Here is a 26,851-nt window from a genome sequence, read left to right as displayed (position 1 = left end):
CTCATGTGTATAGATCCACCAGCTGAGTAGTCTAGAGACATTTGAGCTCTTTCTGTAAGCCCAAAGTAAAAGATGTCTAACTGTACCCACTCTGAAAATATTTCAGAGGGGCATTTCCTTAGCATCCCTCTGTACCTTTCCCAGGCATTATAAAGGGGTTTATTATCCTCTTGTTTAAAGCGCTGGATGTCCAGCCTTAGCTGTGTCATCCTCTTTGGAGGGAAAAATTGATTCAGGAATTTGTCTGATAACTGTTTCCATGTTCTTATGCTTGCTGTGGGTTGGTTATTTAACCACCTTTTAGCATGATCCCTTATAGCAAATGGAAACAGTATTAATCTGTAGACATCCTGATCTATGTCCTTATCATATATATTGTCAGCAATTTGTAAAAACTGTACCAGAAACTCAGTTGGTTCTTCCTGTGGAAGACCGAAATACTGATAATTTTGCTACACCATGATAATAAGCTGAGGGTTTAGCTCAAAACTGCTGGCTCTAATGGGAGGTATACGGATACTACTTCCATATGAAGTAGTAGTGGGGTTAGCATATGACCCCAGAGTCCTTCTGGACTGTTCATTTCCACTTAAGTCCATGATGGAGAAAGGGAGATGATGTGGATAAAAAAAATTTTATTCTTTTATTATTATTATTATTATTATTATTATTTTAATATCAAAATTAAAATAAAATAATTGAAAATTGAATATAAGTTCAAAAATTAGAAGAAAATCAAATAAAAGCAAATTAAAAACTAAATTAATTAATTAATTAAAAAGATTTTGGAAAAAGAATGCTTAGTTGATTTCGAAATATGAAAGAGAAAAGTAGTTAGGTGATTTTTCGAAAAAGATTTTGAAATTAGCAATCAAAAAGATATGATTGAAAATTATTTTGAAAAAGATATGATTGAGAAGATATGATTACAATTTATTAAAAAAAAGATATGATTGAAAAGATATGATTGAAGAAATTAAAAAGATTTGATTTTTGAAAAAGATTTGAAAAGATCAATTTTTGAAATTAGAATTTTGACTTGACTAAAAAAAAGATATGATTTTGAAAATCTTTGACTAATTTAATGCAAAATTTCGAAATTTATGAGTAAAATAAGGAAAATATATTTTTTTAATTTTTGAATTTTAATGAGGAAAGAGAAAAACAACAAAATGACACTAAACTTAGAAATTTTAGATCAAAACAAAGAGAACAAACAAAAAAACTTTGAATGTCAAGATGAACACCAAGAACACTTTGAAGATCAAGATGAATACCAAGAACAAATTTTTGAAAAATTTTTAAGTAAATAAAAGCACAAGGGACACCAAACTTAAATTTTTAGAAAATCAAACACAAATTTTCGAAAATTTAAAGGAAAACACAAAGAAGACACCAAACTTAGGATTTTTAAAGATCAAGAAAGAACTAAGAACATGCAAATTCGAAAAATTGAAAGAAAATAAAAGCATGCAATTGACACCAAACTTAAAATATGAAACTAAACTCAAATAAAAGCCTCAAATTTAGTGACTCTAAACCAACAAAAATAAATTATTCCTAATCTAAGCAACAAAATAAACCGTTAGTTGTCCAAACTCGAACAATCCCCGGCAACGGCGCCAAAAACTTGGTGCACGAAATCACAATCACACTTTTGCAATTCCGCACAACTAATCAGCAAGTGTACTGGGTCGTCCAAGTAATACCTTACGTGAGTAAGGGTCGATCCCACGGAGATTGTCGGCTTGAAGCAAGCTATGGTTATCTTGTAATTCTTAGTCAGGATATCAGTAATGATTCTTAGTTTTAATTGTAAAAAGTAAAAGAACATGAAATAAATATTTGTTATGCAGTAATGGAGAACATGTTGAGGTTTTGAAGATGCTCTGTCTTCTGAATCTCTGCTTTCTTACTGTCTTCTTCTTCACGCACGCAAGGTTCCTTCCATGGCAAGCTGTATGTGGTGGATCACCGTTGTCAATGGCTACCATCCGTTCTCTCAGTGAAAATGGTCCAAATGCACTATCACCGCACGGCTAATCATCTGTCGGTTCTCACTCATATTGGAATAGGATCCATTGATCCTTTTGAGTCTGTCACTACGCCCAGCACTCGCGAGTTTGAAGCTCGTCACAGTCATCCCTTCCCAGATCCTACTCGGAATACCACAGACAAGGTTTAGACTTTTCGGATCTCAAGAATGGCTGCCAATTGATTCTAGCTTATACCACGAAGACTCCGATCTTTCGGAATGGAGGCTAAGAGATACACACTCAAGCTATTGCAGATAGAACGGAAGTGGTTGTCAGGCACGTGTTCATAGGTGAGAATGATGATGAGTGTCACGGATCATCACATTCATCAGGGTGAAGTGCGAGTGAATACCTTAGAATAGAAACAAGCGTGATTGAATGGAAAATAGTAGTAATTGCATTAATTCATCGAGACACAGCAGAGCTCCTCACCCCCAACCATGGAGTTTAGAGACTCATGCTGTCAAAGATACAATATGAAACGTGTAAAGTGTCATAAGGTACAAAATGAATCACTAAAAGTGGTTTTTATAATAAACTAGTGACATAGGGTTACAGAAAATGAGTAAGCTAGGATAGTTAGTGTAGAAATCCACTTCCGGGGCCCACTTTGTGTGTTCTTGGGCTGAGTATTGAAGCTTTCACATGTAGAGACTTTTCTTGAAGTTAAACGCCAGCTTTTGTGCCAGTTTGGGCATTTAACTCCAGCTTTTATGCCAGTTCTAGCGTTTTGACGCCAGAATAAGGTAGAAAATTGGCGTTTAAACGCCAGTTTGTGTCATCAAAACTCGGAAAAAGTATGGACTATTATATATTGCTGGAAAGCTCAGGATGTCTAATTTCCAACACAATTGAGAGCGCACCAATTGGGATTCTGTAGCTCAAGAAAATCCATTTCGAGTACAGGAGGGTCAGAATCCAACAGCATCTGCAATCCTTTTTCAACCTCTGAATCAGATTTTTGCTCAGGTCCTCAATTTCAGCCAGAAAATACCTGAAATCACAGAAAAATACACAAACTCATAGTAAAGTCCAGAAATGTGATTTTTGAATAAAAACTAATAAAAATATAATAAAAACTAACTAAAATATACTAAAAACATACTAAAAATAATGCCAAAAAGCGTATAAATTATCCACTCATCAGCTTATCAGGGAGTTTGTAAATTTTAGCCTTGGGACTCTTTTGAATGACAGCTTTCTTCATCATTGTTGTGTAGCAAGGGTTTCACACAAACCAGGGAGTAATGATAATGGAGAGGAACCGAAGAGGTTGTGGAAGAAGTTATGAAGAGAGATGATTAATAACTGCTACAAGAAAAGGGTTTCATGAAACCATGTAGCTTTATCACTTGTGACTAGACCTTGAAAAGACTTGACATCACTATGAAAAAATTTATTTTGATTTTATTTAAGAATAAAGTACTGGGTAGAATAAAACAAATATTAAAATAAAACATTTTCATTAAAAATGATTTGATTTTATTAAAAATACTAGGTAAAACAAAACTAATTTAAAGATGAAATCTTTTTCACTAAAAGACAAAACACAAATTCACACATGGATGATGTAACACTCATTGGGATCGGAGATGATAAAGTTTAAGAAAACATATTGGACCACAAGAACTCTGAACTAAAAGGTTGGTGGTGCACGAAATTGTGATCTCTGGTAATGGCTTATTAGGTCAGATACTCTGATCTAGTTTTACAGTCTGTCACAACTTCGATACAACTAACCAGCAAGTGCACTGGGTCGTCCAAGTAATACCTTACGTGAGTAAGGGTCGAATCCCACGGAGATTGTTGGTTTGAAGCAATCTATGGTTATCTTGTAAATCTTAGTCAGGAAGTCAATTATGTTTATCAATTGAATTGTGAGTAACCAGTAGAGCATAAATTAAAAGTTACTTGTTGTGCAGTAATGGAGAATATGTTGGAGTTTTGGAGATGCTTTGTCCTCTGAATCTCTGCTTTCCTCTGTCTTCTTGTTCACGCACGCACGTCCCCCTATGGCAAGCTGTGTGTTGGTGGATCACCGTTGTCAATGGCTACCTTCCATCCTTCCAGTGAAAACTACGCTCACGCGCTCTGTCACAGCACGACTAATCACCGGTTGGTTCTCGATCCGGTTGGAATAGGATTTACTATCCTTTTGCGTCTGTCACTAACGCCCAGCCTTCAGGAGTTTGAAGCTCGTCACGGTCATTCAATCCTTGAATCCTACTCGGAATACCACAGACAAGGTTTAGACTTTCCGGATTCTCATGAATGCTGCCATCAGTTCTAGCTTATACCACGAAGATTCTGATTAAGGAATCTAAGAGATACTCATTCAATCGTATATAGAACGGAGGTGGTTGTCAGGCACGCGTTCATGGTTTGAGGAAGGTGATGAATGTCACGGATCATCACCTCCATCACAGTTAAGCACGAATGAACATCTTAGATAGGAACAAGCGTGTTTGAATGGAAAACAGAAATACTTGCATTAATTCATCGAGACACAGCAGAGCTCCTCACCCCCAACAATGGGGTTTAGAGACTCATGCCGTCAGAGAATACAAAGTTTAGATCTGAAATGTGATGAGATCCAAAATAAGTCTCTAAAAGTTGTTTAAATACTAAACCAGTAGCCTAGGGTTACAAAATATGAGTGGACTATGATGGATGATGCAGAGATCCACTTCTGGGGCCCACTTGGTGTGCTGGGGCCCACTTGGTGTGTGCTGGGGCTGAGACTTTAAGCAATTCACGTGCAGAGGCCATTTGTGGAGTTGAACGCCAGTTTTTGTGCCAGTTTGGGCGTTCAACTCCAGTTTTTTATCCTTTTCTGGCGCTGGACGCCAGATTTGGGCAGAAGGCTGGCGTTGAACGCCAGTTTACGTCGTCAATTCTTGTGCAAAGTATGGACTATTATATATTGCTGGAAAGCCCGGGATGTCTACTTTCCAACGCAATTGGAAGCACGCCATTTCGAGTTCTGTAACTCCAGAAAATCCACTTTGAGTGCAGGGAGGTCAGAATCCAACAGCATCAGCAGTCCTTTTTCAGCCTGAATAAGATTTTTGCTCAGCTCCTTCAATTTCAGCCAGAAAAATACCTGAAATTACAGAAAAACACACAACTCATAGTAAAGTCCAGAAACATGAATTTTTCCTAAAAACTACTGGAAATAAACTAAAAACTAACTAAAACATACTCAAAACTATATGAAATTATCCCCAAAAAGCGTATAAAATATCCGCTCATCACAACACCAAACTTAAACTGTTGCTTGTCCTCAAGCAACCAGACAAATAAAATAGAAGACTAATAGGTTGAGAAGCAATAATATCTCAGAGTTTTTGATTGAAGCTCAGATCCTAATTAGATGAGCGGGACTAGTAGCTTTTTGCTTCTGAACAGTTTTGGCATCTCACTTTATCCATTGAAGCTCAGAGTGATTGGCATCTATAGGAACTCAGAATTCAGATAGTGTTATTGATTCTCTTAGTTCAGTGTGATGATTCTTGAACACAGCTTCTTTATGAGTCTTGGCCGTGGCCCTAAGCACTTTGTTTTCCAGTATTACTACCGGATACATAAATGCCACAGACACATAACTGGGTGAACCTTTTCAGATTGTGACTCAGCTTTGCTAAAGTCCCCAATTAGAGGTGTCCAGAGTTCTTAAGCACACTCTTCTTTTTGCTTTGGACCTTGACTTTAACCGCTCAGTCTCAAGTTTTCACTTGACACCTTCACGCCACAAGCACATGGTTAGGGACAGCTTGATTTAGCCGCTTAGGCCAGGATTTTATTCCTTTTTGGCCCTCCTATCCACTGATGCTCAAAGCCTTGGGATCCTTTTTATTACCCTTGCCTTTTGGTTTTAAGGGCTTTGGCTTTTTTTGCTTGCTTTCTCTTTTTTCTTTCTCTCTTTTTTTTATTATTATTATATTTTTTTTTTATTTTTTTTTTTTTTTCTGCAAGCTTTGTTCTTTGCTGTTTTTTCTTGCTTCAAGAATCATTTTTATGATTTTTCAGATTCTCAATAACATGTCTCATGTTCATCATTCTTTCAAGAGCCAACATATTTAACAGTCTTAAACAACAAATTCAAAAGATATATGCATTGTTCAAGCATTCATTCAGAAGACAGAAAGCATTGCCACCACATTTAACTAATTAGAATTTCTCTTATTAAAACTCGAAATTTTATTGCTTCTTATTTAAAAGATCTACTATTTTATTCATGTTTGCTGATGATGAGAAAAATAAACTATAGCTTAATTGGAGATAAAATCAAAATAGACTAATTACTACTATATGACTCCTAAGGTAAAATTAAAATAAGAACAGTTATCACAGAGTTAAGGCTAAGATTAGAACTCAACAACCTTGAGGTTTGGGAAGTGGATGTTCCTCTAGTCTGTGAGGTGCTTGGTCCTTCAAGAGAGAATTTCTGGCGCTTCAGTTCCTTTAAATCACGCCCTTGCTCCTCTTGGAGTAGGTTGTTTTCCTTTAGGGGCCATGATCTTAGTGATCACGGATAAGCACACCAAACTTAGAGCTTTGCTTGTCCTCAAGCAAAAGAAAAAGAAGGAGATGGGTAGAAGGAGAGCTCCTCCCCCCATCCTGGCGTTTGAACGCCCAAACACTGCCTGTTTTGGGCGTTCAATGCCCAAATGCTGCTATCCTGGGCGTTCAACGCCCAGTTGTTGCCCTTTTCTGGCGTTGAACGCCAGATAGCTATCCTTACTGGCGTTCAGCGCCCACTGGATGCCCATTTTGGGCACTGAACGCCCAAAATGGCCTTCACTGGCGTTTTCTTGCCAGTAAGCTCCCTATCTCTGTTTTGTGTGTAGATTCCTTCTGTAACCCTGTAAACTTATGCAAATGATTCTTTACCTTAGTGTCAGTGAACTTTATATAAACAAGTAAAAATAAAAATAGGGCAAAATGCTTAGAGGATTGTTGCCCCATGGCTGGGTTGCCTCCCAGCAAGCGCTTCTTTATTGTCTTTAGCTGGACCTTGCTGAGCTTTTAATCTAGCTTCAGCCTTGAGCATTCTTGCTCAATGTTGCCCTCAAGATAATGCTTGATTCTCTGTCCATTGACAATGAACTTCTTATCAGAATCAATATCTTGAAGCTCCACGTAACCATATGGTGATACACTTGTAATCACGTATGGTCCCCTCCACCGGGATTTCAGTTTCCCGGGGAATAGCCTGAGTCTAGAGTTAAACAACAGGACCTTCTGTCCTGGTTCAAAGATTCTAGATGACAGCTTTCTGTCATGCCACTTTTTTTATTTTTCTTTATAAAGCTTGGCATTTTCGAAAGCTGTGAATCTGAATTCCTCTAGCTCATTTAGCTGGAGCAATCGTTTTTCTCCTGCTAATTTGGCATCTAAGTTTAGGAACCTGGTTGCCCAGTAGGCCTTATGTTCCAGTTCCATGGGCAAGTGGCATGCCTTACCATACACGAGTTGGTATGGAGAGGTCCCTATAGGGGTCTTGAATGCTGTTCTGTAAGCCCACAGAGCATCATCCAAGCTCCTTGCCCAATCCTTTCTACGGGTATTTACTGTCCGTTCCAGGATTCTCTTTAATTCTCTGTTAGAGACTTCAGCTTGCCCGTTGGTTTGTGGATGATATGGAGTGGCCACTTTGTGGCGAATTCCATACCGAACCATGGCAGAGTAAAGCTGTTTATTGCAGAAGTGAGTGCCCCCATCACTGATTAACACTCTAGGGACACCAAACCTGCTAAAGATATGTTTCTGGAGGAACTTCAGCACTGTTTTAGTATCATTGGTGGGTGTGGCAATAGCCTCAACCCATTTTGATACATAGTCAACTGCCACCAGAATATAAGTGTTTGAGTATGATGGTGGGAAAGGTCCCATGAAGTCAATTCCCCATACATCAAACAACTCTATTTCCAAGATTCCTTGTTGAGGCATGGCGTAACCATGAGGCAGATTACCAGCTCTTTGGCAACTGTCACAATTACGTACAAACTCTCGGGAATCTTTATAGAGTGTGGGCCAATAGAAGCCACATTGGAGGACCTTGGTGGCTGTTCGCTCACCTCCGAAATGGCCTCCATATTGAGATCCGTGGCAATGCCATAGGATTCTCTGTGCTTCCTCTCTGGGGACACACCTACGGATAATTCCGTCTGCACATCTCTTAAAGAGATAGGGCTCATCCCACAAGTAGTACTTTGCATCAGTAACTAATTTCTTCTTTTGTACTCTATTGTACTCCTTGGGTATGAACCTTGCAGCTTTATAGTTTGCAATATCGGCAAACCATGGTGCTTCCTGAATGGCAAATAGATGCTCATCAGGGAACGTCTCAGAGATCTCAAGGAAGGGGAGGGGCGTCCCTTCAACTGGCTCTATCCGGGACAGATGATCAGCCACTTGGTTCTCTGTCCCTTTTCTGTCTCTTATTTCTATATCAAACTCTTGCAGAAGCAATACCCATCTGATGAGCCTGGGTTTTGAATCCTGCTTTGTGAGTAGATATTTAAGAGCAGCATGGTCAGTATACACAATCACCTTTGATCCTACTAAGTATGATCTGAACTTGTCAATGGCGTAAACCACTGCAAGTAATTCCTTTTCTGTGGTTGTGTAATTTTTCTGGGCATCATTTAGAACGCGACTGGCATAATAAATGACATGCAGAAGCTTGTCATGCCTCTGTCCCAATACTGCACCAATGGCATGATCACTGGCATCACACATTAACTCAAATGGCAATGTCCAGTCTGGTGCAGAAATGACTGGTGCTGTGACCAGCTTAGCTTTTAGCGTTTCAAACGCCTGCAGGCATGCTGTGTCAAACACAAATGGTGTGTCAGCAGCTAGCAGATTGCTTAGAGGTTTTGCGATTTTTGAAAAATCCTTTATAAACCTCCTATAGAATCCTGCATGCCCCAGAAAGCTTCTGATTGCCTTAACATTGGCAGGTGGTGGTAATTTTTCAATTACCTCTATTTTTGCTTGATCCACCTCTATTCCCTTGTTTGAGATTTTATGCCCAAGAACAATTCCTTCAGTCACCATGAAGTGACACTTTTCCCAGTTTAAAACTAGGTTGGTTTCTTGGAATCTTTTCAGAACAAGTTTTAGGTGATCAAGACAGGAGCTGAATGAGTCTCCATATACTGAGAAGTCATCCATGAAGACTTCCAGAAATTTTTCCACCATATCAGAGAAAATAGAGAGCATGCATCTCTGGAAGGTTGCAGGTGCATTGCATAGCCCAAAGGGCATCCTTCTATAAGCAAACACTCCGGATGGACATGTGAATACTGTTTTCTCTTGATCCTGGGGATCTACTGCAATCTGGTTATAGCCTGAGTAGCCATCCAAAAAGCAGTAATAATCATGACCTGCTAGTCTTTCTAGCATCTGGTCTATGAATGGTAAAGGAAAATGATCCTTTCTGGTGGCTGTATTGAGCCTTCTGTAGTCAATACACATGCGCCACCCTGTAACTGTTCTTGTAGGAACCAGTTCATTTTTTTCATTATGAATCACTGTCATGCCTCCCTTTTTTGGGACGACTTGAACAGGGCTCACCCAGGGGCTGTCAAAAATGGGATAAATAATCCCAGCCTCCAGTAATTTGGTGACCTCTTTCTGCACCACTTCCTTCATGGCTGGATTTAGCCGCCTCTGTGGTTGAACCACTGGTTTGGCATTATCCTCCAATAGGATTTTGTGCATGCATCTAGCTGGGCTTATGCCCTTAAGATCACCTATGGACCACCCAAGAGCTGTCTTGTGTGTCCTTAGCACTTGAATAAGTGCTTCCTCTTCCTGTGAATTTAAAGCAGAGCTTATGATCACTGGAAAAGTGTCACCTTCTCCTAGAAATGCATATTTCAAGGATGGTGGCAGTGGCTTGAGCTCTGGTTTAGGAGGTTTTTCCTCTTTCAGAAGAAAGTTCAGAGGCTCTTTCATGTCCCCTGAATCCTCCAAATCAGGCTGAACATCTTTAAAGATGTCTTCCAACTCTGATTCGAGACTCTCAGCCATGTTGATCTTTTCTACCAAAGAGTCAATAAGGTCAACTTTCATGCAGTCTGTTGATGTGTCTGGATGCTACATGGCTTTGACAGCGTTCAACTTGAACTCGTCATCGTTGACTCTCAGGGTTATTTCTCCCTGCTGGACGTCAATGAGGGATCGTCCAGTTGCTAGGAAGGGTCTTCCTAGAATGAGAGTAGCACTCTTGTGCTCCTCCATTTCCAGCACAACAAAGTCAGTGGAAAAGGCGAATGGCCCAACTCTGACAATCATGTCCTCAATCACGCCTGATGGGTATTTAGTGGAACCATCAGCAAGTTGGAGACATATCCGGGTTGGTTTAACTTCTTCAGTTAAGCCAAGCTTCCTGATAGTGGATGCAGGTATCAGGTTGATGCTTGCCCCAAGATCGCATAAAGCTGTCTTGGTGCAATCACCTTCTAATATGCATGGTATCAGAAAACTCCCAGGGTCTTTAAGCTTTTCAGGAAAGCTTTTCAGAATGACTGCACTGCATTCTTCAGTGAGGAGAACTCTTTCTGTTTCTCTCCACTCCTTTTTATGACTCAAGATCTCTTTCATGAACTTGGCATAAGAAGGTATTTGCTCAAGTGCCTCTGCAAATGGAATCTTTATTTCAAGAGTCCTTAGATAATCTGCAAAGCGAGCAAATTGCTTATCCTGCTCCTCTTTCCGGAGTTTTTGAGGATAAGGTATCTTGGCTTTATATTCCTCAACCTTAGTGGTTAAAGAAGCCTTTTTAGAGGGGTTGTTGTCAGCACTTGTGTGTGTCTGATCCCTCACTGGCAATTGAATGCCAGAGTCAGAAGCTGGAGTGACGTTAGACGCCAGCTTACTGTCTGTTCCTGGCGCCTGAACGCCAGAAATGTGCCCCTGTTGGGCGTTCAACGCCAGATTCTTGCCCATTTCTGGCGTTGAACGCCAATCCTGCCTTGTTTCTGGCGCTGAACGCCAGCTTTGGGCATGGTCTGGGCGTTCAGCGCCAGCCTTCCACCCATTTTCTAGCGTTTTAGTGCCAGAATTATTTTTCCCTGGGCTCTTACTGTCCTCAGGGGAATCTTTGGTGGGTTGCTCATTTCTTGAATTTTTGATGCCTTGAGGTGGGGTATTTAATGTTTTCCCACTTCTTAATTGAACTGCTTGGCATTCTTCTGCTATTTGCTTTGATAGCTGCTGCTTTGTTTGCTTAAACTGTTCTTCCATATGTATATTAGCTATCCTTGTCTCCTGTAACCTGTCTTTGAATTCAGCTAGCTGCTTTGTTAGAAAATCTAATTGCTGATTGAATTCAGCAGCTTGTTTTACAGTACTGAATTCAGCAGTTACTGTTTTAACCTCTTCATTCATGGAAGGGTTGCTGCTTAGATACAGATGCTAATTCCTGGCAACTGTATCAATGAGCTCTTGAGCCTCTTCGATTGTCTTTCTCATATGGATAGATCCACCAGCTGAGTAATCTAAAGACATCTGAGCTGCTTCTGCAAGCCCATAGTAGAAGATGTCTAACTGAACCCACTCTGAAAACATTTCAGAGGGGCATTTTTGTAGCATCTCTCTGTATCTCTCCCAGGAATCATAAAGAGATTCATTATCTCCTTGTTTAAAGCCTTGGATGTCCAGCCTTAGCTGTGTCATCCTTTTTGGAGGGAAATATTGATTCAGGAATTTTTCTGTCAGCTGTTTCCATGTTCTTATGCTGGCCTTAGGTTGGTTATTTAACCACCTCTTAGCTTGATCTTTTACAGCAAATGGAAACAGTAATAGTCTGTAGACATCCTGATCTATTTCCTTATCATGTACTGTGTCAGCAATCTGTAGAAACTGTGCCAGAAACTCTATAGGTTCTTCCTGTGGAAGACCGGAATACTGGCAACTTTGCTGCACCATGATAATGAGCTGAGGATTCAACTCAAAGCTACTAACTCCAATGGAGGGTATGCATATGCTACTCCCATATGAAGCAGTAGAGGGGTTAGAATATGACCCCAGAGTCCTCCTGGACTGTTCATTTCCACTTATGTCCATGATGGATCTATGGATATAACTTGGACTGATTTACCTTTTTATTTATTTTATTTTATAAGAAGTAAATACTTAAATAAAATAAAATAACTAAAAAGAATTTGAATTTTGAAAATATTATTTTTTTTTCGTAAAAAAAAATTAAAATTAATTAGTTAAAAAAAAACAGAAATTTTTGAAAAAGAGGGAGGATATTTTCGAAAATTAGAGAGAGAGAGAGAGTTAGTTAGGTAGTTTTGAAAAAGTTAAGAAACAAACAAGAAGTTAGTTAGTTAGTTGCAACAAATTTTGAAAAGATAAGAAGTTAGGAAGTTAGAAGAGATATTTTGAAAAGATATTTTTTTTTTTGAATTTAGTGAAGAGAGAGAAAAACAATAAGATAGTACAAGATTTAAAATTTTTAGATCTAATGCTCCTTGTTTTTCGAAAAATTTGGAGAGAAAACACCAAGGAACACCAAACTTAAAAATTTTAAGATCAAGACACAAGGAAAACTCAAGAACACTTTGAAGACTCACAAGAACACAAGAACATGAGGGAAGAACACCAAACTTAAAATTTTTAGAAAACCAAACCAAAATTTTCGAAAATCAAAGGGAAATCAACAAGAAAACACCAAACTTAAAGTTTGGCACAAGATTTAATAAAAAAATAAAAAAAAAATATTTTTGAAAAAGAAGGTTTTGAAAAGAGTATAAAAGATTCTAACCCAATTACCAAGAACACAGATTAACGCTCTAGCCAAATGAGTTATGGGACCTTAAAAAGAAATTTTAGGAAAGATTATTTTTGAAAACACCAAACTTAAGATTTGGCACAGGATTTAATAGAAAAATTATTTTTGAAAAAGGTTTTTAAAAATATGATAGCCAATTATCATGAACATAAACACCACGTTCTAATTAACTGAGCTATAAATTTAAAGTGTTTTAACAAGGGATAAATAATAAAAGACTCTAAACCAAAAAAAGAAAGATTTTTTTCTAATCTAAGCAACAAAATAAGCCGTCAGTTGTTCAAACACGAACAATCCCCGGCAACGGCGCCAAAAACTTGGTGCACGAAATTGTGATCTCTGGTAATGGCTTATTAGGTCAGATACTCTGATCTAGTTTTACAGTCTGTCACAACTTCGATACAACTAACCAGCAAGTGCACTGGGTCGTCCAAGTAATACCTTACGTGAGTAAGGGTCGAATCCCACGGAGATTGTTGGTTTGAAGCAATCTATGGTTATCTTGTAAATCTTAGTCAGGAAGTCAATTATGTTTATCAATTGAATTGTGAGTAACCAGTAGAGCATAAATTAAAAGTTACTTATTGTGCAGTAATGGAGAATATGTTGGAGTTTTGGAGATGCTTTGTCCTCTGAATCTCTGCTTTCCTCTGTCTTCTTGTTCACGCACGCACGTCCCCCTATGGCAAGCTGTGTGTTGGTGGATCACCATTGTCAATGGCTACCTTCCATCCTTCCAGTGAAAACTACGCTCACGCGCTCTGTCACAGCACGGCTAATCACCGGTTGGTTCTCGATCCGGTTGGAATAGGATTTACTATCCTTTTGCGTCTGTCACTAACACCCAGCCTTCAGGAGTTTGAAGCTCGTCACAGTCATTCAATCCTTGAATCCTACTCGGAATACCACAGACAAGGTTTAGACTTTCCGGATTCTCATGAATGCTGCCATTAGTTCTAGCTTATACCACGAAGATTCTGATTAAGGAATCTAAGAGATACTCATTCAATCGTATATAGAACGGAGGTGGTTGTCAGGCATGCGTTCATGGTTTGAGGAAGGTGATGAATGTCACGGATCATCACCTCCATCACAGTTAAGCACGAATGAACATCTTAGATAGGAACAAGCGTGTTTGAATGGAAAACAGAAATACTTGCATTAATTCATCGAGACACAGCAGAGCTCCTCACCCCCAACAATGGGGTTTAGAGACTCATGCCGTCAGAGAATACAAAGTTTAGATCTGAAATGTGATGAGATCCAAAATAAGTCTCTAAAAGTTGTTTAAATACTAAACCAGTAGCCTAGGGTTACAAAATATGAGTGGACTATGATGGATGATGCAGAGATCCACTTCTGGGGCCCACTTGGTGTGCTAGGGCCCACTTGGTGTGTGCTGGGGCTGAGACTTTAAGCAATTCACGTGCAGAGGCCATTTGTGGAGTTGAACGCCAGTTTTTGTGCCAGTTTGGGCGTTCAACTCCAGTTTTTGATCCTTTTCTGGCGCTGGACGCCAGATTTGGGCAGAAGGCTGGCGTTGAATGCCAGTTTACGTCATCAATTCTTGTGGAAAGTATGGACTATTATATATTGCTGGAAAGCCCGGGATGTCTACTTTCCAACTCAATTGGAAGCACGCCATTTCGAGTTCTGTAGCTCCAGAAAATCCACTTTGAGTGCAGGGAGGTCAGAATCCAACAGCATCAGCAGTCCTTTTTCAGCCTGAATCAGATTTTTGCTCAGCTCCTTCAATTTCAGCCAGAAAAATACCTGAAATTACAGAAAAACACACAACTCATAGTAAAGTCCAGAAACATGAATTTTTCCTAAAAACTACTGGAAATAAACTAAAAACTAACTAAAACATACTCAAAACTATATGAAATTATCCCCAAAAAGCGTATAAAATATCCGCTCATCAGTTGGCCCAGAAGATTCAAAACTTGCCATTGAGCCCAGAAATTAATAGTCAGGATGATGGTTCTTCATTTGCCTAGAATTGTCTCCTCCTAACCTGAGAGACAAAAAACTTCAACAAATACATCAGCAAAGCACAAATAATAAATCATAACTTAGAATGCCTAAATTAGCTCTAAGTTTGCAAAATTTGTCTTCAGCTAGAGGTTTGGTGAAAATATCAGCTACTTGATCCTCTGATTTAACAAATTGAATGCTAATATTCCCCTTTTGAACTGTTCCCTTATTGAGTGAAATATCACCTCAATATGTTTAGTTCTTGAGTGTAAAACTGGATTTTTAAAAATATTTATAGCACTCATATTATCATACAGCAAGAGAATATTTTCAGCATTTAATTTATAATCAGCAACTTGAGTTTTCAACCAAAGAAGCTGAGAACACAAGAGGAGGCAGTAATATACTCAGCCTAGCAGTGGATAATGCCACTGTAGACTGCTTCTTACTAGACCAGACATTTAAGGACTTTCCAAGAAAATAGCAAATGCCTGATGTACTTCTTCTATCTACTCTATCTTCGGCAAAGTCTGCATCATAATAACCAACTGCAGAAAACTCATTAGTCTTAGGATACCATAAACCAAAATTGGATGTGCCATGAACATATCTAATAATCCTTTTAACTGCAGAAAGATTTGATTCTTTCAGTTTCGATTGAAATCTTGAACACATTCTAACACTTTGCACAATATCAGGTCTAGAGGAAGTTAGGTACATAAGAGATCCAATCATTCCTCTATACCTAGTCTCATCAACATTCTTTCTCAGTTTCACCCTTATCTAACTTTGAGTTAGGGTACATGGGTGTTCCCATGGATTTGGCATTTTTCATACCAAATTTCTTAACTAATTCCTTGGCATACTTCTCTTGATGAATAAAAATTCCATTTTCAGTTTGCTCTATTTGAAGCCCAAGGAAAAAATTAAGTTCACCCATCATACTCATGTTAAATTTAGTTGTCATGAGTTTTCCAAATTCAGTACAAAGAGTAGTGTCTATGGTGCCTCTTTGAAATCTATTTTTCAAGAGAAATGAACTAAGTCTTTCATACCAAGCCCTAGGTGTTTGTCTTAGTCCATAAAGAGCTCTTGAAAGTTTGAAAACATGATTAGAAAATTTTTTATTTTCAAAACCAGGTGGTTGTGCCACATACACTTCTCTATCTATTACACAATTTTAAAATGCATATTTCACATCCATTTGAAACAATTTGAAACCACAATGAACAGAAAGCGTATAAAAACTAATAAAAACATAATAAAAACTAATAAAAACTAACTAAAATATACTAAAATATACTAAAAACATACTAAAAGTTTTGTGATATTCCAAATCCTCACAAAAAGATTCAAAAGATTGATTTTCAAATTCTTTGCCATGATTACTTCTAATGGAAACAATCTTTAAATCTTGTTCGTTTTGAATTCTTTTGCTGAAAACTTCAAAAGCCGGAAATGCATCATTTTTATGAGCAAGAAACAAAACCCAACCTAATCTTGTGTAGTCATCCACAATCACCAAACCATAATATTTACCACCTAAACTTTGAGTTCTTGTTGGACTAAATAGATCAATATGTAGTATTTCAAGTGGTCTTTTAGTAGAGATGTCTTCCTTAGATTTAAAAGAATTCTTTGTTTGTTTACCCATTTGACAAGCATCACATGTGATATCTTTGTCAAATTTTATCAAAGAAAGCCATTTTACTAATCCCTTCTTGACCAGCTTGTTTATTTGGAACATGCTAGCATGGCCCAATCTTTTGCGCCATAGCCACTTTTTAGATTCTTTGGAGTGAAAACATGCTCCATTTTGATCATGTAGCTCATCAAGAATGAGACCATACACATTATCACACCGATTAACAACAAACAATACCTTATTAGACTTTTCACTCACCACTCAGCATTCTAATCTTTTGAATATCACTAAGTAACCCAAATCACACAACTGACTGATACTCAACAGATTATGCCTTAAACCATCAACCAAAAAGACATCATCAATGAAGGTAAAATGATTTTTACTTACTTTTCCAACTGCTATAATTTTGACCTTACCATCATCTCCAATGTCACAAACCCTCCACCATACTTGTTAAGTTTGATGAAGAATGTTGACCTTTCCGTCATGTGCCTAGAATATCCGCTATCCAAGTACCACATATCTTTTTTTCTTCTTGGATGCTAGGCAAATCTGCATACATTCTTAAGTAACCTTAGGTATCCAAATTAATTTGGATCCTTTGAAGTTAATCCACCTTGGTTGACCAAGTGCATTAATATCACAAACAACATTGTAAGTTTGGTTTCTTATTCTTCTTTTTCAATAAAGCATTGTAAGTAAAAGTGACCAATTTTCTTATAATTAACACAATGATTTCCTGATGTATGTTGTTGAAATTGATTTAAGTTTTGATGCAGGAAATGATTAAAAGAATGAGGTTTTATGGTTTTTGACAAAGAAGCATTTCTTTTGACAAATTGTTTTTATTCTTAATTCCTCTTTTTGCAAATTCACTCAAACCAGAATTTTTGAAAGCATATGGGTTTCTTGAATGAGAGGTTCTTTTGTAAAATAGTGGTTTTTTAAAAGCAACCTCATTGTTTGAAACATAGTCCAGACCCGATTTGTTTGAAATAGGTTTAGTTCTTGAAGATGATGTATTTTCATCAAAATGAGGCTTCTCAAGTTCATCTTCATAGATGGGAACATATCCAATACCTGATTTGTTGAGAGTAGGTTCTGCTTTTGAAGAAGAAGCCATGAATTTTGTAATCGGTTTTTTAAGAACTACTTCTTCTTTTGTCACATAACCCAGACCAGATTTTTCAAACAATAGTCTTTGGTTTGCAAGTAGTTTGTCCAAGTTGATAGAACTTTGAGCAAAATTTGCTAAATCACAGTTCAATCTTTTAACCGTCTCATTTAATCTTTCATTTTCAGCAACAAGTTTTTGTGAAGGATCGGCAATGTGCTTTCCTTTAAATTTTTCTATTTCAGATTTCAGAAATCTATTTTCTTCAACAATATCCACATCACATTCAGTTTCCTTCATTTTTTTTTCAGAAAATCATTTTTAGCTTTCAAAGCATCCTTTTCAGATTTGCATTTATTGTACTTGTTTAGTAGTTTCTCAGAATGGAGGGTGAGATCATCAATAATAACATGTAAATCATCCATAGATAGGTCATAGTAATTTACCTCATCCAGTTGATATTCTCCAGCCATGAAGCAGACTTGGGCTTCGTATTCAGAGTCCTCTCCCTCATCCGAATCGTTCTCAAGATCCTCCCACAATGCCATGAGTACTCTCTTCTTTTCTTTCTTCCCTTTTTCTTCCTTCTTGAGCTTTGGGTAGTTGTACTTAAAGTGTCCAGCCTCCTTGCAATTGTGGCATATCACTTTACTCAAGTCCTTCTTGTATTCCTTTGAGCTTGAGCCCTTGTACCTGCCTTTGTTTCTCATTAGCCTCCTTAGCCTCCTAGAAAAAAACACAATTTCATCATCTGAAAAACTATCACTAGACTTACTCTCATTTGGTTCTACTTTTGATTTTAGGGCTATTCCCTTTTTCTTCGAGTCTTGACTTGTGTGTGTGGTTTCATAAGCAAGAAGCTTCCCTCTTAACTCATCAAGTTATAGGACTTAGGTTGTTGCTCTTAGCTAGGATAGTGGCTTTTGTTTCCCACTCTTTTGTGAGACTTCTAAGGACTTTTCTAACTGAGGTTTGTTCAGTGTGTGTTAAGGCCATAGCATCAAGGCTGTTGATAATGATTGTGAATCTCTCAAACATTTCATCAATGCTTTCTCCATCTTTCACGGTGAACATCTCATACTCTTTTCATAGCATATCAATCCTTGTTTCTTTGAACTGTTTGGTACCTTCACATGTAACCTGGAGTTTCTTCCAGATTTCTTTGGCCGTTTTGCATCTAGACACCTTTCGATACTCCTCAAAGCTGATAGCACAGTGCAACAAGTTTATTGGTTTAGCATTCAGTTCCATCTTCTTTTTATCGTCCTCATTCCATTCAGCTTCTTCCTTTGGAGTCACTACTCCATTAGCACTTGTCATTCTAGGGATTTTAGGATCATTCGTCACTATCTTCCATATGTTGTAGTCAATGGATTGAATAAAGATCCGTATCCTTTCTTTCCAGTAGGCATAGTTCTTCCCGTTGAAGAAGGGAGGCCTGTTGTTTGACTGACCTTCTGTTAGAGTGTAGGCAACTATGGTTGTGCTCAAGTTGTTCGCCATTGGACATTTGCTCCAAGCTGCGAAGCTTGATTCTTGAGACCTTGGCTCTTGATACAAATTGAAGGCTACAGAAGGCTTAGAGAATGTGGGTTGAATCTATGGCCTTATTTTACTTTAATGGATTAAGCCGATAATACCGAACTTCAAATTTGATTTCTGTTTGAATTGTGCAGCAGTAAATTTAAGAGACAATTTTGTTTTGTCTATTAAACTTCAGAAAATAGAACAGCAAAAGAAATGAAAAAGTTAACACAGTCATGTATCCTAGTTTAGTTGCCTTCAATGCAACCTACATCCAATCTCCACCACAACTGTGGTGGAATTTTCACTATAGTCAAAGTATTACATATACCAATTTCCTAAGATTCACCCAATCCTATCTGGACATAAAAGTTTCTCCCTAAACTTTACTTGGCTATGCTAATACTTGAACTTTTTACACTAAGTGCTTACCCAACTTAGCAAGGGGCACCTCACAAGTACTTGACACAAGACAGAAAAATACAACCAAAGGAAATCTGAAATCACTCTTGGCTTTTCTCTCAAGTGTTTCACTCAGCCTTTTTCACTCTTAGGCTTTTTCTCAATGTCTCTCTTTTAGCCTTTTACCTCTCAAAAGATACAAAATGATATACATTGAAACTGAAATACAAGACAGTAAAATATGAAGGAGATTGATGATTCACAACTTTAACTCTATGCACCGAACTTAGCATCTGAACTCATAACCTTGTACTTCATCTTGGCAGAGTGCTCCCTTTAGTGTAGGTGCAATACTTCCAAGACTTCAAACTCAGTAGTGAGAATTTCACTCTACTTCTCAATTCGGGTTCTCTTTCCTTGTACAAAATAGAAAAACATTTTTCCTTTTGTTCCTTGTGCAAAGTCATGGTTTAGGTTTTTCTCAAGTTAACTCCTTGGACCTCTCACTTTCCTAACTTGTCACCTCTCTTTCTTCATTTAGCCCCCAAATTAGGGATTTCAAAGCTGGTCCTTTTTGCTTGACCGAAGACCTCAGAGCAGCAAAAAAGAGCTTGTTTGGTGTAATCCCAAATCCAAACCATTGAAAATGTGCTTTGGCTCCAAGTAACAATTTGAGCCATTGATTTTGAGCAGAGATAATCCATTACCATTTTCTTCTTTTTTCTAGAAATAGTGTCGCAGACAGTAGGAGAAGAAGTGAAGAAATCAACTTGCATGCAAATGGAAATTATTTAGCTTTAACCTCTAACTTAGCTTAGCTTGCTTTGATTAGGGCGATTAGACATTTGCTTTTGTGATTTACCTTTCTCTTTCTTTCTTCTCTGGTGAATGAACCAGTAAAAAGAAACTCTCTCTCTCTCTCTCTCTCTTTCTTCAAGAATTTGACCGAAGCAAGCAATGTGAATGTTGTCTTTAGAAGGCTTCAACTTGGATGAATCAACTTGGGCTTGGATTGGCTTGACTTTCCATTTAGTCCAATTGATTTCTTTGCTTCATTTCTTTGGACTTTCTTTGAGATTTAAAGAGCCCACCAATCACCTTTGTTTCTTGGTTCCATTGCCTTGAGCTGCTGCTTCTTTAATTTTTGGCCTGCAACACTAACTAAATCTTATCAATAAACAAGTGGGTGTTTAACCTAATAAATTAATGTTTGTCATCATCATTAAACTAATTGTATTCTTATCTCAACAGTCTTGTCAAAACAAGGTTAATTTTACTGTTTCTAAATGCTAATATAATTTATTTTTCTTCTTAGAAATCCCTAAAACTTCTAAGTATTTTCTTGTGGGAGAGTCTTTTCTGAGTAGTGCATGCATAAACACGATAAAGAAGTTACCAAGATTATAACTTTCTGGGAAGTGTGTAGGAAGAAAAGGGGAGTATAAGACGATGAATTTTATGAAACTGATACAATTTTGATATAATGTATTGCATTTTGTTTTTAAGTAACATTCAGTTAGAATACTCTATTACTTTTAGGAATCTAAAGGCTAAGAGTTATAGTTATGTGTCTCCTAATGTCTGTTTTTCAGGTGTATTCAAATCTTGACAACAACAAGGCTCATCTTGTAAACAGATCGTGGGCCTTGGTGGCTCTCATTGCTATTGGACAGGTATATACAACCAAATCCATTCTTCATTAAGGTAGGATAATTTGTCACTTTGAACGGGCGGAAAATTTCCGATAAAGAATTTATAGAGTAAACAGCGTTGCAAGTATAGTTCTTAATCGACGAAAATCCCACTTATCAATTTAGAAAGAGTGTCACAATTTTAAGAACAAAATACCGGGAGTAGAATTCCCAGGTCCTCTCCCAACGAGTTGACAAAAGAGTGTTATTTTATTAGTCAAGAATTTTCCGAGAAATTTTAAGAGTGGAGAACAGGAAAGTAAATAATTATAAATTAAGGCAATAAAAATTAATGAGATGATTTATATAATTAAAATAAAAGCCTTGACTGGGAGAAGATTAATTGGAATTTCTATCCTTGTTGGATTTCCCAAGTGCAATAGTAAGAGGTTATTGTTCTACTTAGTTATCCTTTACTGAATAAAGGAAAGTCAAGTAACTGACTGACCAACTCTGAATCCCAGGTCCTAATCCTCTCCTAAGGAGGGATTAGAGTCAGAGACTAGAGAGCCAGCCAACAACTTCCAATTCCCAATTGACACTTGAGTATTCCAACTCAAGGGTTTTCTTTTAATCAACTCCCAAGTCAAGTTGGGAGTCTACTCCATTGACATGAATACAACGTTTACAGGCATATAAAGGGAATAAAAAGAAGACATGATAAATTAATTAAAATAATAAATGAAAATCAATTAAAGGTAAAAATAGTTCTTTGCATTAATAAATCCCAAAATCATAATAATAGGCGATTAAAAAGTAAAGGAATAAGGAAACAAACTAGAAAAGTAGAAACTTCAACGGAGGTAGTGACTCTTCTCAATATCCAAATCAAAAGCATAAACTTTAAAACTATGAATGTGAAGAAAACCTAGAGGAAGTATTGATTTCTCTCTAAGATTCTAATCTAAAACTAAAAACTATGCGAATGAGAATGTCTCCCGAGTCTCTGCTTGTCCCCTGGCTCTAATCTGTGTTTCTGGGCTGAAAACTGGGTCCAAACTCGGCCCAAAATCGCCCCCAACGTCTTTTGCGTTTTCTGCACATGGCGTATGTCACGCGTACGCGTCGATGGTCATCTTTGCGTGTCATGTGTACGCGTCAGGTACACGCACGTGTCGCCGTGCAACCTCCAATTCACGCGCACGCATGAGCCATGTGTGCGCGTCGCTCCTCGCTGGTTGTCTCCTTAGTTTCTTGTGTTCCTTCCATTTTTGCAAGCTTCTTCTCTATCCTCTAAGCTATTCCTGCTCTATAAAGCCTGAAAACACTTAACACACAGATCACGGCATCGAATGGTATAAAGGAGATTAAAAATATATAATTTAAGGGTTTAGAAAGCAAGTTTTCAATCATAGAACAAAATTGGGAAGGAATTGTAAAATCATGCAATTTATATGAATAAGTGTACAAAGACTTGATAAAAACCACTCAATTGAGCACAAGATAAACCATAAAATAGTGGTTTATCAATCTCCCCACACTTAAACATTAGCATGTCCTCATGCTAAGCTCAAGAGAAGCTACAAAGGGTGAATGGGGGACAGTAAGACTCATGAAATGCAACCTATATATGCAACTATATGCTAAGATGTTTCTGTCCACTTGGTTAAAAAGTAAATAAGTTCCCAAGACAAAAACAAATCAGATTCCACTAATTTAAATCACACAGTAAAAGACAAGTAAACTTGTAGGAAGACAGCTCATGAAAGCAGGGAACATAGAATCAAGCATTGAGCCCTCACTGGTAGTGTATATGCACTCTAATCTCTCAAGTGTCTAGGGTTGATCACTCTACTCTTCTCTAGTCATGCTTTCTAAAACTTCGTTCTTCATCTAACAAATCAACAAATATTTAGTACACCAATGCAAACATCATGAGGTCTTTTCAAGGTTGTAATGGGGCTAAGGTGAGGGTGAGGATATATGTATGGCCAAGTGAGTTATAATATGAATCTTTGACTAACCTAAGCTCTCACCTAACATACAAACACTCTATATATATGAAATTATTCCTAGCTACCCATAATTCCCACTTTTGCATGTTTCACATACTCATATATCAAATTTTCTTTAATTCCATCACATATGCATTGATCTTTTATTAAACTTAACACTGGGGTAATTTTTCCCCTATTTATTTATTTATATTGTAATATTTTTTCTTTTTATTTATTTATTTTTTTAGTGCTTTTTTTTATGAACATAAAAGCAAACATAACATATCAATGCACATGGTTTTTCTGATCTCATATGAGTATGCACTCAAATTCCCAATATTTAGATAAAGTAGAAACACAACACATTCCCATTAACCCAGGTTTTCCACAATTTCTCACACTTAGTTAACACACTATCTTAAGCTAACCAAAGATTCAATTGGGGTAATTAATTATTTTTCCGCTTAAGGCTAGTGATGTGGTAAAATATAGAACAAAAGGGGATTAAAAGGCTCAAAGTGGCAAAAAAAGGTAATCGAAATGGTATGCTATTTGGGATAAGTGAGCTAATAACAAATGATGGCCTCAATCACATATAAGCATGAATATACTAAATAATGGACATATAGAATAGAATAAAGTAGAGATTGCAATCATAGAGAAGAAAACACACAAGAATAAAAATTCATGGTTAAATAATGTAACCATATAATTAAGCTCAAATCTCACAGGTGGTGTGTTCTTAGCTATAATTCATGTTCCAAATTATAATCTTCAGACAAGTTTAACACAAAAGTTTTAATTTAAATCAGTGAAATGCTATAAAATAGGTCTTGAAAATAAACTCATTACTTTAACCAAGCAAAACATACATGCAAGCAATTATTATCATGCAATCTATCCTATATAACAAAAGAAAAACTAACATGTTGGTGTTAAGAGAGAGAAGTTACCTCTGGAAGTCAAGGACTGACCTCCCCACACTTAAGACTTGGCACGGTCCTCCGTGCCATCAGTAAGGAGCAAGGTAGGGCTGGAAGCATCGCCTCTGCTGTCTGGTTTGCCCTGGCTTCCTGTACTACTAGATGAAGGGGAGTCCGGGGTGCCCTTCTGTTCTGGAGGTGGGTGAGTACCAACAATGAGTTCCTTCAGGTAGTTGTATCGGCGCTTGTTGCGGCGCTCCAATTGCTCCATCCACCGGTTTTGCCGGTCAAACCTCTCAAGGATCTGAAGGAACATCTGATGGGTGAATGGTGCTTGTGGTGTGGACGACGGTGGAGTAGAAGAAGAATGAGTGTCCAAAGATGGGCCTGCAGGCCGGCTCGCAAAGGGAACAGGTGGCCTGATGTACTTCCCATGTGGGACATACTGGTCGGCTCTAGGGATCATGACCTTCGTGTCTCCTTCCCGATAGGACACACCTACTGCAGAGACTAAATTTGAAACCAAGGCGGGAAAAGGTAGGTTGCTCGCTATCTGTACATGTCCCATGGCTTGCCGGATGTGTCAGGACAGGTTGAGGGGTTGCTCTGTCAAGATGCACCAGATGAGAACAGCCATGTCTGCTGTGAAGGTCGACTCGTGAGTGCTCAAAAAAATATAGTAGGACATAATCTGTGCCCACACGCGAGCCTCCAAGGTAAGTGACTGGGCTGAGATGCTCTTGGGTTTTGACCGATGCGGTCCATAGATCCAGATGTTACCAGGTCGGGCTATAACTCCAAGAACGCTGGCCCAGTCGAACTGATACATCTGGCGCTTAAGAGAGGATTCTTGATATGCATCTAATCCCTCTGGGCTAGGTGGAAGGTCCAGTGCTCGCTGTATGGCACTCTCGAAGACAGGGACTTGGCGCTAACGAACGTAGATAGTCTGCAGAGTAGGCGAGTAGAAGTTGGAGTAGAACTTAACTACCCATGATAAGTTGGCCTCCCGCGTCTGCCTCCTCAAAAATCTCCACTGTCTCCTCTCGATTCGGGGCTCCACAAAATCAACAAAGTGTGTTGGAACAATGAGTAGATGCTCATTGTTGTAGTTTCTCTCGGCTAGGATGGGAAACATCTGTTCACAGTAACGATTAGTGAACCGTGTGGAGTCCCGTGCGGGAAAGGCTTTTTCAAATTCATCTACTTTAATGATCCTCTTCATCCGCTTTGTTGGTGGCTTTACGCTTGTAGATGGAAGCGCTTTAGCTGGAACTCTCTTGGTTCCTCTCCTTGCTGGTGTCTTGTTAGTAGCCTTCTCTTTTCCTTTCTTGGTACCCATGCCTAAAGAAGAAAGAAAGAGGAAGAATGTGAAAAATAGATAACTAAAACCAGAAGGTGGAAATTCCAAGTGATAATAAATTCCAAAGAAAAGATAATAGCTTAAATACATGGTAGCTACAACATGTAGGTAAGACCTCAATTAAGAGCAAAAAGGCAATTCATAATAATTAGATACAGGAGTGATTATGGCATGCAGAAACAGGCATGAGAAGCATAGCTCAAGCATCAAGTATTAAATGTGCCAAATTAAAGAGCACTTGTAATGATGACAATTGTGAATGATAATCTCAAATACATGTGGATTCCAAATGTTGTGAAAAGTGGCAGTCAAGTAAAAGAGTAAAAATGGGAAAACAACGCGCATGCGTCAGGGACGCGTACGCGTAATGGGGCTTGTGCTCCCAGCATAGTTCCAGCCCACACCATTATAACTCTCCGGGCATACACCCATTTACGCCGATTTGCAGGGTCACGCGTACGCGTGAGGGACGCGTACGCATGGGCTGGTGAGATCGTAAGCGACGCGCATGCGTCAGGGACGCATACGCGTGGTCTTGCTTGTATGCAAGGCATGCCACCAGCACCACTCCTGCCTAACTCTCTGTTCAATTCTAATTTTTTCTCGCACTCACATGTGACACGTACGCGTCAGCGACGCTTGCGCGTCGAGGGCTTTTTTTAATGCAGAATGCAGATGAATATGCAGAAATTATGAAGGACTACTGTGAAAAACAAAAGAAAATAAAACTAGGAATGAAAAGGAAAGATCATACCATGGTGGGTTGTCTCCCACCTAGCACTTTGCTTTTACGTCCTTAAGTTGGACGGTCCACAAGCTCAATCTTCCACTGCTGGTGGATCCTCTAAGAGAAAGATCTCGAGCTCCTTATTGTTCTTCATCTTCTCACCATGATACAGCTTTAAGCGATGTCCATTGACCTTGATGCATTTAGAACTTGAAGGATGGCTCAGGTGAAAGACTCCATATGGCTCTGCCTTCTCTACTCTATAGGGGCCTTCCCACCTGGATCTCAGCCTGCCTGGTATGAGCCTCAGCCTTGAGTTGTAAAGGAGAACTAGCTCCCCAGGCCTGAACTCTCTTCTCTTGATATGCTTGTCATGCACAGCCTTCACCTTTTCTTTGTATAGCCTGGAGTTGTCATATGCTTCGAGGCGAAGGGTCTCCAGTTCTGCTAGTTGCAGCTTTCTTTCAGCACCAGTCTTCCCAAATCCCATGTTGCATTCTCGCACAGCCCAGAAAGCCTTGTGTTCCACCTCCATTGGGAGGTGACAAGCCTTTCAATATACTAGGCGGAAGGGGCTCATCCGTATTGGCGTCTTGTATGCTGTCCGATAGGTCCAGAGCGCGTCTACAAGCCTGGTGCTCCAGTCCTTTCTATGAGGCTTGACTATCTTCTTCAGTATGCGCTTTATCTCCCTAT

This window comes from Arachis ipaensis, chromosome B7 (genome assembly GCF_059453495.1).
Source record: "Arachis ipaensis isolate K30076 ecotype BB chromosome B7, ASM5945349v1, whole genome shotgun sequence".
Classification (NCBI taxonomy): Eukaryota; Viridiplantae; Streptophyta; class Magnoliopsida; order Fabales; family Fabaceae; genus Arachis; species Arachis ipaensis.
Note: the sequence above shows the minus strand (reverse complement) of the source record.